This window comes from Alligator sinensis, unplaced genomic scaffold (assembly GCF_000455745.1).
Source record: "Alligator sinensis unplaced genomic scaffold, ASM45574v1 scaffold1175_1, whole genome shotgun sequence".
In the NCBI taxonomy this organism is placed as follows: Eukaryota; Metazoa; Chordata; order Crocodylia; family Alligatoridae; genus Alligator; species Alligator sinensis.
The window spans coordinates 591,643-604,674 of NW_005842762.1; the positions used below are offsets into that span (position 1 = coordinate 591,643).

At 40.7% G+C, this 13,032-nt stretch overlaps 1 pseudogene; it reads left to right on the forward strand.

Annotated features, from left to right (window-relative positions):
• Positions 1–1,767: 1,767 nt before the first annotated feature.
• Positions 1,768–2,214, forward strand: LOC106722846 (annotated as a pseudogene).
• Positions 2,215–13,032: the final 10,818 nt, after the last annotated feature.

Below are 13,032 nucleotides of genomic sequence, written 5' to 3' on the forward strand. Positions count from 1 at the left end.
CAGCCTCAGCAAGAGGAGGCTGAGGGGGGACCTGGTGGCTGCCTACAAGCTCATCAGGGGAGATCAACAGCAAATAGGCAGAGCCCTTTTCTCCCCAGCACCACCTGGGGTGACAAGGAACAATGGTAATAAGCTGATGGATAATAGGTTTAGGTTAGAGATCAGAAGGTAATATTTTACAGTTAGGGTGGCCAAAATCTGGAACCAACTTCCCAGGGAAGTGGTCCTTGCCCCTACCTTAGGCAAATTCAAGAGGAGGTTGGATGATCACCTGTCTGGGGTCTTGTGAACCCAGCATTCATTCCTGCCTGTGGCAGGGGTTCAGGCTAGATGATCTGTTCAGGTCCCTCGTGACCCTAGCTACTATGAAACTATGAAGCCTCTTAGGGAATGTCTTCCTAACAACCTGACTCTTAGTAGAAAGGTTTGAAGTTAGTCATTGGCCACATCCAGATGAGCGCAGATGTTTGGTTCCCTGGGGACAAGTAGCACTGGCGCACCTTGCATTGTTGTTACTTGTCCCTGGGGAACACCTGTGCCATGTGCGCTCTGACATGCGGCAGGTTACCTTGGGTGGGGTTGGGGAGGCTGAAGCCAGCAACTGTGCTGGCTCCAGCAGCCTTAGCAGGGGTCCTGGGGACTGGAGAAGCTGCAGCCATGGCACTCCTGAAGCTGGGAACCTGGCCACAGCCAGAGTGTGGCTCTGGCCAGCCAGGCTCTGGTTTTGAGCAGAGTGCACTGCTGCCACATGTGCTGCCCTGCTTTTTTTTCACTTAGGTTTTTTTACACCAAGATTTCCTGGGATCAATCCCTCCTGTGCTGCTACTTGCAGCATGGTGATGCCTGAATGTGTGGTGTGTGTCACCACAGACAGATCTGTGGCACCACTTACCACATGGCTGTGCTCATCTGGATGTGGCCATTGTATCATAGGATCTTGGAAGATGTTAAAAATTGGCATGATTGGAATCTGAGGAATTTTATGCCCCATCACAGAAATCAATGCCTCATGCCATGGCAGGACATGCAACATTTGGAATGGGGAATAAAATTCTTCAGATCCCAGTCACATGATTGCCGGGGCCAGAGACAGTTCCCTATGTGATCCCATTGATCAAACATTGGGAGCTGTGTTCCAGACCCTAGGGATTCCCCAGTGCCTCATCCCAGTGCTCTGCTGTGCCTCAGGATGTGGAATGAGGCAACTCTAAGTCCCAGTTTGAAACTGGGAACTGTCCCCAGACCAATCCCATGAATCAGGTGTTCAGGGGCTAAATCCCAGGCTGTGGGGCTGCCCAGAGTCCATCCCAATCTGATCATTAGGATGGGGCAGTGGCTCTGGGATGTTAAATGTGGACCATCGATATGGCTGTTTTTTCCATTTTATTCTGTCATAACTTGCCTGAACATGTGGCATGTTACAATTTACAATGATTATCACGCTATAAATGTAACATCTCTTGGGGCCCTTAGGAAAGGTACGTTTTTACCCTAGCATTCCTTGAGAAGACAATTCACGAGCCTCAATTTTAACCAACCTCAAAGACTACTTTTAAAAAAATATATATTTCAAAACATTTTCTCAGCTACTCCAAACAAGCCACACAACAACTAGTGCAACCCCAGAGTGTTATGTTTCCTCCATTACTGTCATTTAAGAACTCTACCTTCCTTAAAATATACTGCAGTCCAAGTCGTTGGACAGAGCAGAGGTCCAGCTGGTTGGAGTTCTTCCAGAGCATGCTTCTGGCATCCACCATCTCAGACATGGCTTCTTCTGAAATTCAGTTGAAAAAGCTTAAACAGTGTATCGCTGGCCAGGCACTTGAGCAGATATTAATCCCTCATTCAAAAGAAGCAGTCCCAGAATTTCCTCTCTCCCCCACAAAGATGAAGGATGTCTCACTGGAAAAAAATCAGAAGAAGTTGGAAGCTGCAGAAGAGAAATGCAACTCTCATGAAGCAGAAGTCTTGAAGCAGCTATCTGAGAAATGAGAGCATGAAAAAGAGATGCTTAAGAAAGTAGTTGAAGAAAATAATAATTTCAGCATAATGGCAGAAGAGAAGCTCATCCACAAAATTAAAGCTAACAAAGAAAACGAAGAGGCACAAATGGCTGCTAAACTGGAGTGCTTGAAGGAGAAACACAAGCGCACTGAAAAAATATGAAAGAACAAAGAAGGCAAAAGAATTGGTGTAGCTGAAAATGACTGACTTCATTCTGGAAATTGACTCCCTCCACTTAAATTTCCAGAGACTGGCCTAACCAGTGTTTTTTCTTTTCTTTTCTTTTCTTTTCTTTTCTTTTCTTTTCTTTGTTAAGTTTCTAGAAAATTGACAAAGAACTGTAAAGTTAGATAGAAACTGTACAGTAGCTTTTGGGACTAATGGAAAGACTTTAAATGTTTCACTTTTTCTAAGGTGGTGTCTTTTCCGTGTAGCTATCTCGTTCCATCCTTTTCTACTGCAGGGCACTTGTGCCTCGGTTGATTGCTAGTATTGGATCATCTCTATAAAACATGCTTATGAATGGAATATGTAGTAAAACACGTTGACTATCTGTTGCACTTGAAAATATGGCCAAATTAGCTCTTAACCTCCTCTTGGTTTAATTACATGGATTGAACTTCTTTAGTCTCTCAATCAGGAATGCTTTCTAGGCTTAAATTATTCTTTCAGGTCTGAACACCTGTGAGTTTGTTTCATAAAGAACAACAGTTTTTGAGCTTTTGTATAGGGAGTATTTTTCATGGATTTGCATGAGTAGGATGATGAACTGGAGCAAACTTCTCAAGATAATGTATTTATTTATTGCTCTTCACTTCAATATGCTACTGAATAAGTGATCCCAGCATGGTATCTGTTACAGATATGATCCATTTTCACTAACCTGCAGTTTATAGACAAATTAGAAAACATCATAGGTTAAGGAGAAGCCAAGAGGATTACCTTATATTTAGCAGAGCACAGAAAAAAGTTGTGAACAAGAGAAGAGACTTTGACTATACTTAAACCTATGGGCTCTGATTCTCCAAAGAATGAAGTCTATTAGTTTATTCCATACACATGGGAGCTTTAGCCTAGCATGCCTAGCTAATTGAAGATTTCTCTTGTTTAAAGGAAAATTTAAAAAAAGACAAACCATTGCCCTAGAGACTCATAGCTGGCTGCTGGTCACTTGTCATGTCCTTTATTTCACTTAGGCTGCAAACAGATGTCACATTTATACCAGGATAAATCTGAAAAAAAAAACCCAGATAAGGGATACTAACAGATTATCCTAGGATATTGCAAACTAAGTGTGAACAGTTATACCATGATTGTATCATTGAATCAATAGCAGAAAAGCAGCACTGCATTCATCTACTCACTAAACCCTTATTAAAAGGGCGATATGCATACATGCCAATCCCAGGATATTTTTGTTCCAGGACAAAGACCCAACTTATCCAGAGACAAATGTATTGTTTGCTCCTAGCCTGAATACTTCCTGTAAATCCCTAGCTGCTAGGACAGCTACTGAGGGCCAGAAACAGCTACTGCAACAGGTTACCTTGAGTTGCCTCTCAGACCTGTCCAGTACTTAGCACTCCTCAGTTGAAGAAACCATGAGTGGCCTTAAATATACTTTTGCATCTCCTCTTCCCTTCCTTGACCTTGAATTCTGTCATGTGCTCATACAGCTTAGGGTCTAAGCCACAGTAATTATTATACAGAGCAAAATTCCCAGAACTTCATACTCTTATCTGCTTATTTGGGGAAGGTGAGGGATGAAATGTGCAGCAGCCCCCTCCTCTCCTCTGTTAAAAAAAAAACAACACATCTAACTTACTTCTCAAGGTGTTTTGCAAGAGCCCTCCCCCCTCCCCAAAAGAATATCCTCTTTTGATGATTTTGATCATACAAAATTCTCTCTTAGCACTTTGAGAATCAGGGACAGAGGGTGCCAGATTATTGCTAAAAAATATTAGGTAAAATTAATTGATAATCCGTCCTTCCTTTCAAGTAACTGGAATGAGACTACTTTTAAGTAAGTTCAGAGGTAGATTAATGGGAAAGGAAATACCTAGTCCATCATAAGCCTCTAAACACTCTTACACCCCTGGATATTTCTAAGGTGAGTTTCTTAAGCCCAAGCAAATCTTGCCTTTGTCCTTGTACCTTGCCTCATATTAAAAGAGGGAATTGGACTAGATAGATCTTATCTGAGAAAAAGAATAAACAAAACCAATTAGTTTGATTATAATATTTAAGCATTGCCTGAATTGATTTCATTTTTGTACAACCCTAATGGTCCACCAATTTTACTGCTTTGTGCATCCCAAAGTATTTGCTCAAAACAAGTTGTGCTGGATTAATTAATAGAGAGCTGTGTTAACTGGAAGTAAATGATTTTTTATAGCCTCCTTGTGAGCAATTTTTCTCTCTTAGGTTAATTGAAAAAAAAATCTCACAGATCTTCAGGCAGGCAAAGAAGCTTTTGTTGTACACGGGTGCCGCACAAAAGATAAACAGCTACTCAAGTTAGATGTCTGTAAAAGATTTTTCTAATGATCTGATTTCTCTAATGAATGTGGCTTGGGTTGAATGTCTGCATGTTGATTAGCTACATTGAGGAAATGGTGCCTAACACTGAGGAGACCCTTTGAGCAACATATTGCAACAAATTTCATTCAGTCTAATGTTTATATTTCAGTAACACTGCTAATATAAAAATCAGAGCGTATGTATGAAACAATAGCAACAACCTATAGTTCCTTGTTGTGATTTATTGCATTAGTTATAGTATTGCTTCAGGTGTAATCAGAAATATTTGTCTTTTTGACATTGCAACAATGATATGGAATAGAATATGCTAATACGCCTATCTTGGTTTATAAAGTGTTATTAGTCTTTTGTTTCTTTCAATCTCTTAATTGGTGACAGTTGTTTAAAGTCATTCATCTCTGTACACATTTATGCAAATATTGGAAGTTATTAACGATGGTGTCAAAAGTCATATTTATCAGTTTTTAGTGAGAAACTTTTTCTCTGGTCTGACTCTGCTATTGTTTGGTACACTCTGCATTCCTCTTTGACTAACCCTACTGGTTTCAAGGAGTAAGAAACTATTCCCTGTGAATAAGCATGACAGACTTGCATTCATCAATTTAAAGCATACATATGTACTACACAAAACATATGCAAATGAACTTGCCAACTACATAATGCTTCAGAATACTCACAGATCATTTTGTAGTTGCACATAGGATCTGCAGGTAGGTCAGAAGGTCAAAGGTCTGCCCCAGGCTCCTGGATTCATTGTGTGAGTGATGTTAAGGTATATCATTTTTGTAGGCAACCTCTGGTATGGGTATGGAGTGAACTCATGGCTCTGGAGCTGTAACTAAATGTTTTAACTTGTTTGTATTATGACCCCTGCACCTTAAGAGTTATTCACCAATGAAACTTTTCCTCCATTATAAAACTTTTATTCTTAAAGGTGTATAAGAAGGGATATGAAAGGGAATGCCAAAGGAAATTAAAATTCATTATAAATATTTAACAATCCATGTTCTGAGGGATTGATTGTGAAACTCTTCTCCACTCTGTGCTCATACTTGGACTGCTTTAGAGGGTGCTCCAGAAAGAGTCTCTTATTCCAAGATATCCCTCCGAGGTTGGATCTTGACAGCAGACGTAGCCTCAGTTTTCAGCAAGGTGCAGCATTTAAAGTATGTCAGGTAGCAGAACATTTTATAAGCACACGTTATTTTGGTACCTCTTAAGTGGAACTCCTTATGACTGGCTGTTCTGCCGCCTTCCCCACCCTTTTGGAAGTGTAGCCAGTCAGGGATGCAGTGGGAAGCAAGCTGAGTTCTGCTTTCTTTTGCCATGAATCTTTCCTCTGGGAGGAAAGGAAGGGAGAGGGGAAGGAGAAGGAGAAAGATCCCAGCAGCTCTGGGTTGTCCAGCTCTCCTTTCTTTCTGCTTGTTTGAGCTTCTTTTTTTCCTCCTGCCTTCCTGTAGCCCGAACACTGGCAAACGTGAAAAGAGGATTTGGCTGCTGCTCCCCACTGGCTTGAGAAAGTGGGGTGCTGCAGGAAATGCAAAGTGGGGAAGAACTGATTCAGGGACTGTGAAGGATAGGATTGATCTGGACTTTGGAGATGGAATACTTTTTAACCATTGCTCAGCTTTCCCTCCTAATTTTTCTTCTATCCACACAAACAAATTTGTCAGCAAAGTATAGTGGTGATTTTAAGTCTGGCATGGTTGAAAATGTCAGTTAGAGCTAAGGTTCTGTTTTCACTTGAGTTGGAAATCTGCCCACTGTGCAATGAGCTAAAAGCACTCCAGTACTGATAATTTCCCAGTTCCTTCTCACAACCCCCGCTACATGTCTAGGAGGACAAACAAGTTCTATCAGAATTCACTGGGAAAAATCAGAGCAGCTCAGCTCACTGCTCCACAAAGAACTACTACAGTCCACACACAGCACCCCTTCACTTAATGTGGTTGCTCATACCTCAGCTAGTCTGATTTGGACGCACTCACCTCTGCACCAAAGACATGCCCTAAGTGGCAAATCTTTTGCTTGAAGGAAGGCTAGGTGCCCACCCTCTCTAATTCTATTCCACTTGCCCATAGTGGGGGAGGTGAGAATTTCTAGTCTGTAGGACTACAGTTAATAGTAAAATCAATGAACAAGAATTACTATAAATAGGTCATACTCATGATATGTCTGACTTACCATGCTGACTATCACATCTAGTATTCAGAAGTTAGCAAAGATTTTGTCTTCCTAGTAGAAGGCCCTATTCACAGGAATCTAAAATAACAGTAATAATACTATGTAGTAAATTCTGTTATTGTCTTCCATTTATTTTTCGTGTGTTCTGCTATTTTGATGACTGTTGAGGTATAATTATGTAAAACCATGCATTTGCAATGATAAATTGGTGACCAAGGTTTTCAAAACCAGAACCCTTAATTTACACTTACCATTTATACACATACCTTTGTCTGCTCCAATGCATGAGAAATCCAGTGTGTCAGAGCAGACTCAATTAATCGAATCTGCTCCACACGCGAGCTGATGCTGTGTCGTGTGCAGTTGTATAAACAGCAAAATGCACATCAGCACTCAGAAAATGGTGGCGGTGTTCTTTTGAACTAGAACACCTTCAATGTGTTTTAGTTCAAAAGCACACCATTGCTAGTTTCTCAGCACTGATTCTCATTTCAACGTTCTTACAAATGTATGTGCCGCAGCGCTGGGCACTTTTAAAAGCACCTGGTGCCGTGGTGTAAGCTTGTGTACAAATACCACTAAATTCATACTTGGTCATAAAAGTCACCTGATTTTGTGAAAGTTTGGAGTCCCTTAGAGAGAACTCTTTGATTCTAAGCAGTTCATTAGGATTCGTGGAATGCAACAGTGTCCAATTTCAGATATACCAATGTGAAAAAAGAGAAGCAGACCATTCCAGCACATTGAAATGGCTTGCCCAGTTGAACTGTCTTTTTAAGCACTTTAAAGATCAAATAACAAACAAAATTAAATAAGCTGTGAGAATGGCTTTCAAATTCTGTTCTGTTGTATATGTGATATTCTTGTCAATTTAAATATGTAATTTGCATATTAAGAACTAGTTTTTTGTATAATCATAAACTTAATCTTATGATCAATGCATACACATTGTGTCCTGAGCAGTAGTATAACTAAGCAGTGGAGGCGGGGGGAGGAGACTTGAGTGGGACACCAGCCCCAGGTTGCCAACTTGGATGGGAAAGATATAAAAATAGCAGCTGCTGTGCTGCTAGCCAGACTGCTGCCACTGCCAGCAGCCTGGCTGCAGCTGCTGCCCCATATGCTGCTGCTGTCCAGGGCACCCAGCTGTCCAGTTATACTTCTAGTCCAGAGAAATGCTGAGGAAAGACTTCAAAAGATATAAAACTTGACAGCTGAGCTGGTATAGGCTTAGAGAATGGGGGCTAGAGAGGATCAAAGCACTGTGAGGTATGTACAGGAGTGAGGGTGGTGAAGGAATCTTTGCAGGAACATGAGGGTAACTGGCTGGGAGGCTGCTGGAGTTGTTGGTGGTTAGGACAAGCATCAGTAGCCTCCTCTTTTGCTTGTTGCCTTTGTAGCCTTTCCCATGTCACTTCCTCCTGTCTGTTCTTTCTCAGCCCTTGTCCAAAAGGGACATAAGCTAGCAACACAGAATGTCCTAAGAGCCAAAAAACTTTATGGTTCTGCCTATGTCCTTAGACCAACACGGCTATAACCAAAAACCCCAAAGACTGAATGGACATTTCTGTAACTTTTCACAGGTCTTCTAGTTTGCATTAACTAGGATGCAGCCCAAGTACCCCCGCCCTCATTAAGTACAACACCCACCTAGCAACAACATCAGCAGCCTGTTAAGTTTTGCAGCTTCAGCAAGGATCACAGGCACAGCTCCAAGTGGAATGTACTGTATAGATCAGGGGTGTCCAACCTTTTTGAATGTGGGGCCGGATCATGAACTTTTTATCATCCAGTGGGCCAGCGAGCCATATTCAAAGTCCTCACAGGATGCGGTATCACATCACCCCCCTGAAACGAAAGTACAGTGTTTACTTTCGTTTCCTGTCGCAGCACCTTAGGCCTAAGAAAACAGCTTGGAGGGCCGCATGGTGGCCTGTGGGCCACATATTGGACAAGCCTGGTATAGATACACCTGCTTTTGTCCAGAACTTCAGCTTTGTCCTCCTCCGTAACTCTTAGTGGCTTACTAAGAAGGATATTGCCTTCTGAAAATCCCTTGTCCAATGGCATTAGATATAGCCATCCATCAAATAGATGTGGACTGACTAGACAGAAAAGAACATTGTGTTCATATGAGTTCTATTTTGGTAATCTTCAAATTTCCTCCTCCTGAAGACCAAGCTATATGTAAGAAGCTAGCATGCATCCAATACTTACCTATGAGCCTGGAACAGAGTTGGTCTTCTAGGAAGCAGGTTGTTAAAATCTAGTGGGTTTTTTTAACCTTATTTTTCAGTTATCTAGTAACAGTATTGCATTTAGGGAGTAACTCTGGGGCTTTTGGTATCTTTATCTAAGTTAAAAATTACAGCTCCTTGATAAACAATTTTGTTTTACAGTACCTCTAAAGTAACATATGCAATATCTCAACAAGCAAAACAGAACAACTAAAATAAAGTTTTGTTTTTAGGGCTGGGGTTTTTTTTTTTAACTTAGATCATCCTGTCAGAGAAACTACTCTCCTATGCTCAGTTTAATAAAGTTGCCAACTGTCTATAAAAAAAAATAAGGCTAAAATGGCTGTCAGTAAAGTCTGTTTAAAAAAAAAAAACACAAAAAACTTGAGGTTGATTGCATCTCTGACAGACAGAGCAGAGCAGCACCACCTGGTATCCAAGTGGCAGTGCAGAACCCCACTGGGAGTGTTCTCTCAGCCATGTGCTGCTGCTGTGCCCCAGACTATAATACTGCTAGATCACAGGAAGGCTTCTTTGGTGGTTCATGCTGGGACATGGGGAGCAAGGACAGCAGGGGTAAGGCTGGGGGGGAACATGGTGTAGGGTACTGTCGAGGGTATCAGGGTATGGGTGTGAGGGGACCCTGATGGGAGTCGGGGAAGCACGGTGTAAAACCATCACTACAGTCAAGCAGGGTTGCTAACCCAAGATTTTTTTTTATAGTAAACTTTTTACTAAAAACCAAACAATTTTTTTAACTTCTTACTCTTGTTGATGTTAAGCTCCTACATTTGAATATAACTCTTCTAAGTGGGGCCTGGCAGCAGGGCAGGGCCCAACAGAAGAGTTATGTTTACATTAAGTAAAACATATATCTGTAAAAACATGTGTCAGTAAAAAAAATGTGTCTGTGAGTAAATAGCTTGCAGATTGTCAGTGAAAAAAAATGTTATTGGGTTGGCAACCTTGTAATAGGAAGTATACAAGTATTTCAGTCCTTAAAAATGCATCACTTCCAAGTTGCCATTAAAAATAGATACAGTGGTGGTGGTAAACATAAGTAGCTCTTCAAAAGTCCTGGTCTGGATCCAGAGCCTAGTTGTGTTAGGCACTTTGCAAACATCTAGGAAGATACTATATCTGCTTCAAAGATTTTACTATCTAATATAAAATAAGAAATATGCTGTCAGACTTAATAGTATCTCAAGTTGATACTTGTTCAAGATCAATAATCAGTATAATATAATTCATTATTAATTAATTTGCAGAGTGAAAAGGAGTGTATTTGTGGGTCAATCCAGGGAATGCCATTCACATATTAAAAAAAAAAAATCAGTCTCAAAGGTTGAAAAAGTTCTTAACCATTTGGCAGATGAGTCTGGAGGAGGGAAGGTGGGGGTGAGGCAAGCTGAGAGAGATGGATAATGTTATAAGATGAAAGGTCAAACAAGTAGAAAGTAAAATGGATGGATGGAAGGTGTAAAAGTGAGACATTGCTTCCTACCATGAAAAATGAAGATCTTTTTATGGTGACTCTTCCAGTGGGTCTCATGGGTTAGAGCAGAGCTTTCCAAACTGTGTGCCGCGACACATTAGTGTGTCGCCGGCAGTGTGTAGGCGTGTCGCGCGAAATGCAGAAAATTTTGCGGAAGGGCAGCGCGGAGCTCCCTTACTCGCGTTTGCTTCCCTTGGCCCCTCCCCCGGAACTGAATTACTGTGTCGCGAAATGATGCATGTCTAAAAAGTGTGTCACCAACATGAAAAGTTTGGAAAGCTCTGGGTTAGAGTTTTGTGCTGTGTTTCTCTGTCTCATTGGCTGTTCTGCAGGACTCTCCCCTATTCTGGTTTGGATCTGACCACACAGGAATGAAATTCCTTCTAAATTTTTCTATTCACATAAGTACTACTGGGGTCACTTTTTTCCTTCAGAGTGGAAGGAAAGTAGTGGATTTTAGTGGTAAAACTGGTGTGATTTTTTTTTTCACTTGGTGATTCCTATTGGATCATGCCATATTAAGCTTCGTCTCAGACCAGGGTGGCACCTTAAAGACTAACTAATTCAAAAGCATATGATGAATTAAGCTGTAGCCTGTGGAAACTTATGCCTTTCTGTAACAACCTGCCCTGCCTCCTGCTTGACTCAAGGTTAACATTGCTAGCCACCTCTTTGCTATTTATAATAGAAATGTAGAGATAGAAGCTTCTATTTTTCTATCATACAGAGGTAGAAACTTCTATTTTTTGGCATTTAACCATTTTTTATTGAATTTTGAAAAGGATGAACAAGATCCAACACCTTATAAATAAGGAGTCTCACCTGCTAGGAGCAGTGACAGGCATCAGAATTACTCAGCTAAACCACAATGACAAGTCAGACACTCAGCCAAATCGCTGTGTAATGATTTACTTTTAGCAGGCTCCCAGGTATTCTCAAACCAGCGTGGGCAACACAATTAACATACCAGACCACTATGTGGCCCCCTTCACCATAGCTTCTAAGCATCTCAGTCTTTAATGTATTCAACCTTACGATACCCTGTGAGGCAGTAAAGTGCTATACAAATACAATGCAATGCCCTGTGAGGCAGTAAAATGCTATTGCCTCCATTTAGAGATGGGGCTACTATTATTACTATATAGGTATTATAATACCATGGATTCATAGGACTCGGAAGAGGTTATCCTCCAATAGCTTCAGGTATTCTTGGTCAGATTCTTATTGCTTGTGGTTAGGGTTAAATTATTATTAACAAAAGCTGCAGGTGTTCTGACCTTATACTACATCTCTGTCTCTACTGAAGGCCTGTCCTTAGTAATGTTGTTTTATTCTAAGCTGCATCTTACATTTCAGATAGAAATTGCCCCTTTTGTGATCACTGGCAATGGCTTCCATGAATGTGTATCATTTACCACTTTATTGTAGCAACTGAGGATACTCTATAAATAGAAGTGTGAAATGATGGAGAGTTCATGGTTTGTTGGCATGGAATCAAAATGTGACAGAAGGGGCTGCTTGAGGCAATTGCATTATCACTGCCAGGGTTACCATGGAAGCTTTAACTCTTCAAAACACCTTTGCCTCTCTTGTCACATAACTTATTCAACGTACTTTAATTGTTATGGGTGGTGTGTATTTTATAGTGTTAAACCTGCCTGCCCATATTAAGTGAAGCTGTCAGACATGATTTAAATTGCTATGTATATGCCATAAATTCTAATGTGAGACAGCAGATACACCTGCTACAGTCTTCAAAGCAAAAAAAAGGCAGTTGTGCAAATGCATGTGTTATATTTGTATAAATCTGACTATATTTATATTCAAATTTATACCACCAATATCCTAACTTACTAGTTCTCCCTTTATCTGAATAGCATTTTGAATCATATTTCACATATCTTGAACCATCTTCAGTTTAAAGTATAAAGTATTGATTCAGCATGCTCAGTTTCAGGACAAAGTAATGCAGGCTTTTATTTTTTATATATTCAGTTGCCTGTTTGCACTGGGGAAATGGTTACCCTGGGATACATTTGGATACATCGCACCTACACTTTTTTATCTTACATGCATTTTTACTGATGTATTTCGGTGGAGTAATTCCATACCAGATTCTAGTAAAGTACACTGGTATAGAGGGCTGTACTTTTAGGGTCTCTTTGCATTGCTCTAATGCTTCTACCTGGAATAAAGTGCCTAGTCTAGGGACCAAGATCTCATCCTAGTTTGAGGAGGACAGCAGGGACAAAACTTGGCGAGACAACAGGGTACTGATGCACTGGTGAAACTGTATAGTCGGTTTTTTTTAAATATATTATCCTAATTGGATAGGAGGAGTGGTTAAACAGGTTATGCTGAAGGCAGGCTAAGTTAGTCTCTAAGGGTGCTTGTACATGTGACAATGTTACCATGTCATCATGAACATCATGAAAATCTCCCTATGTGTGGCTTAATGGCATCACACTTTACACATATATGAGTTTGGGGAGTTTAAAATGAGTTTGCGTTGTCACAAACTGAACCACATCCCTATGTAGTTTAGTCTGGAGTGTTGCAACTTGGAAC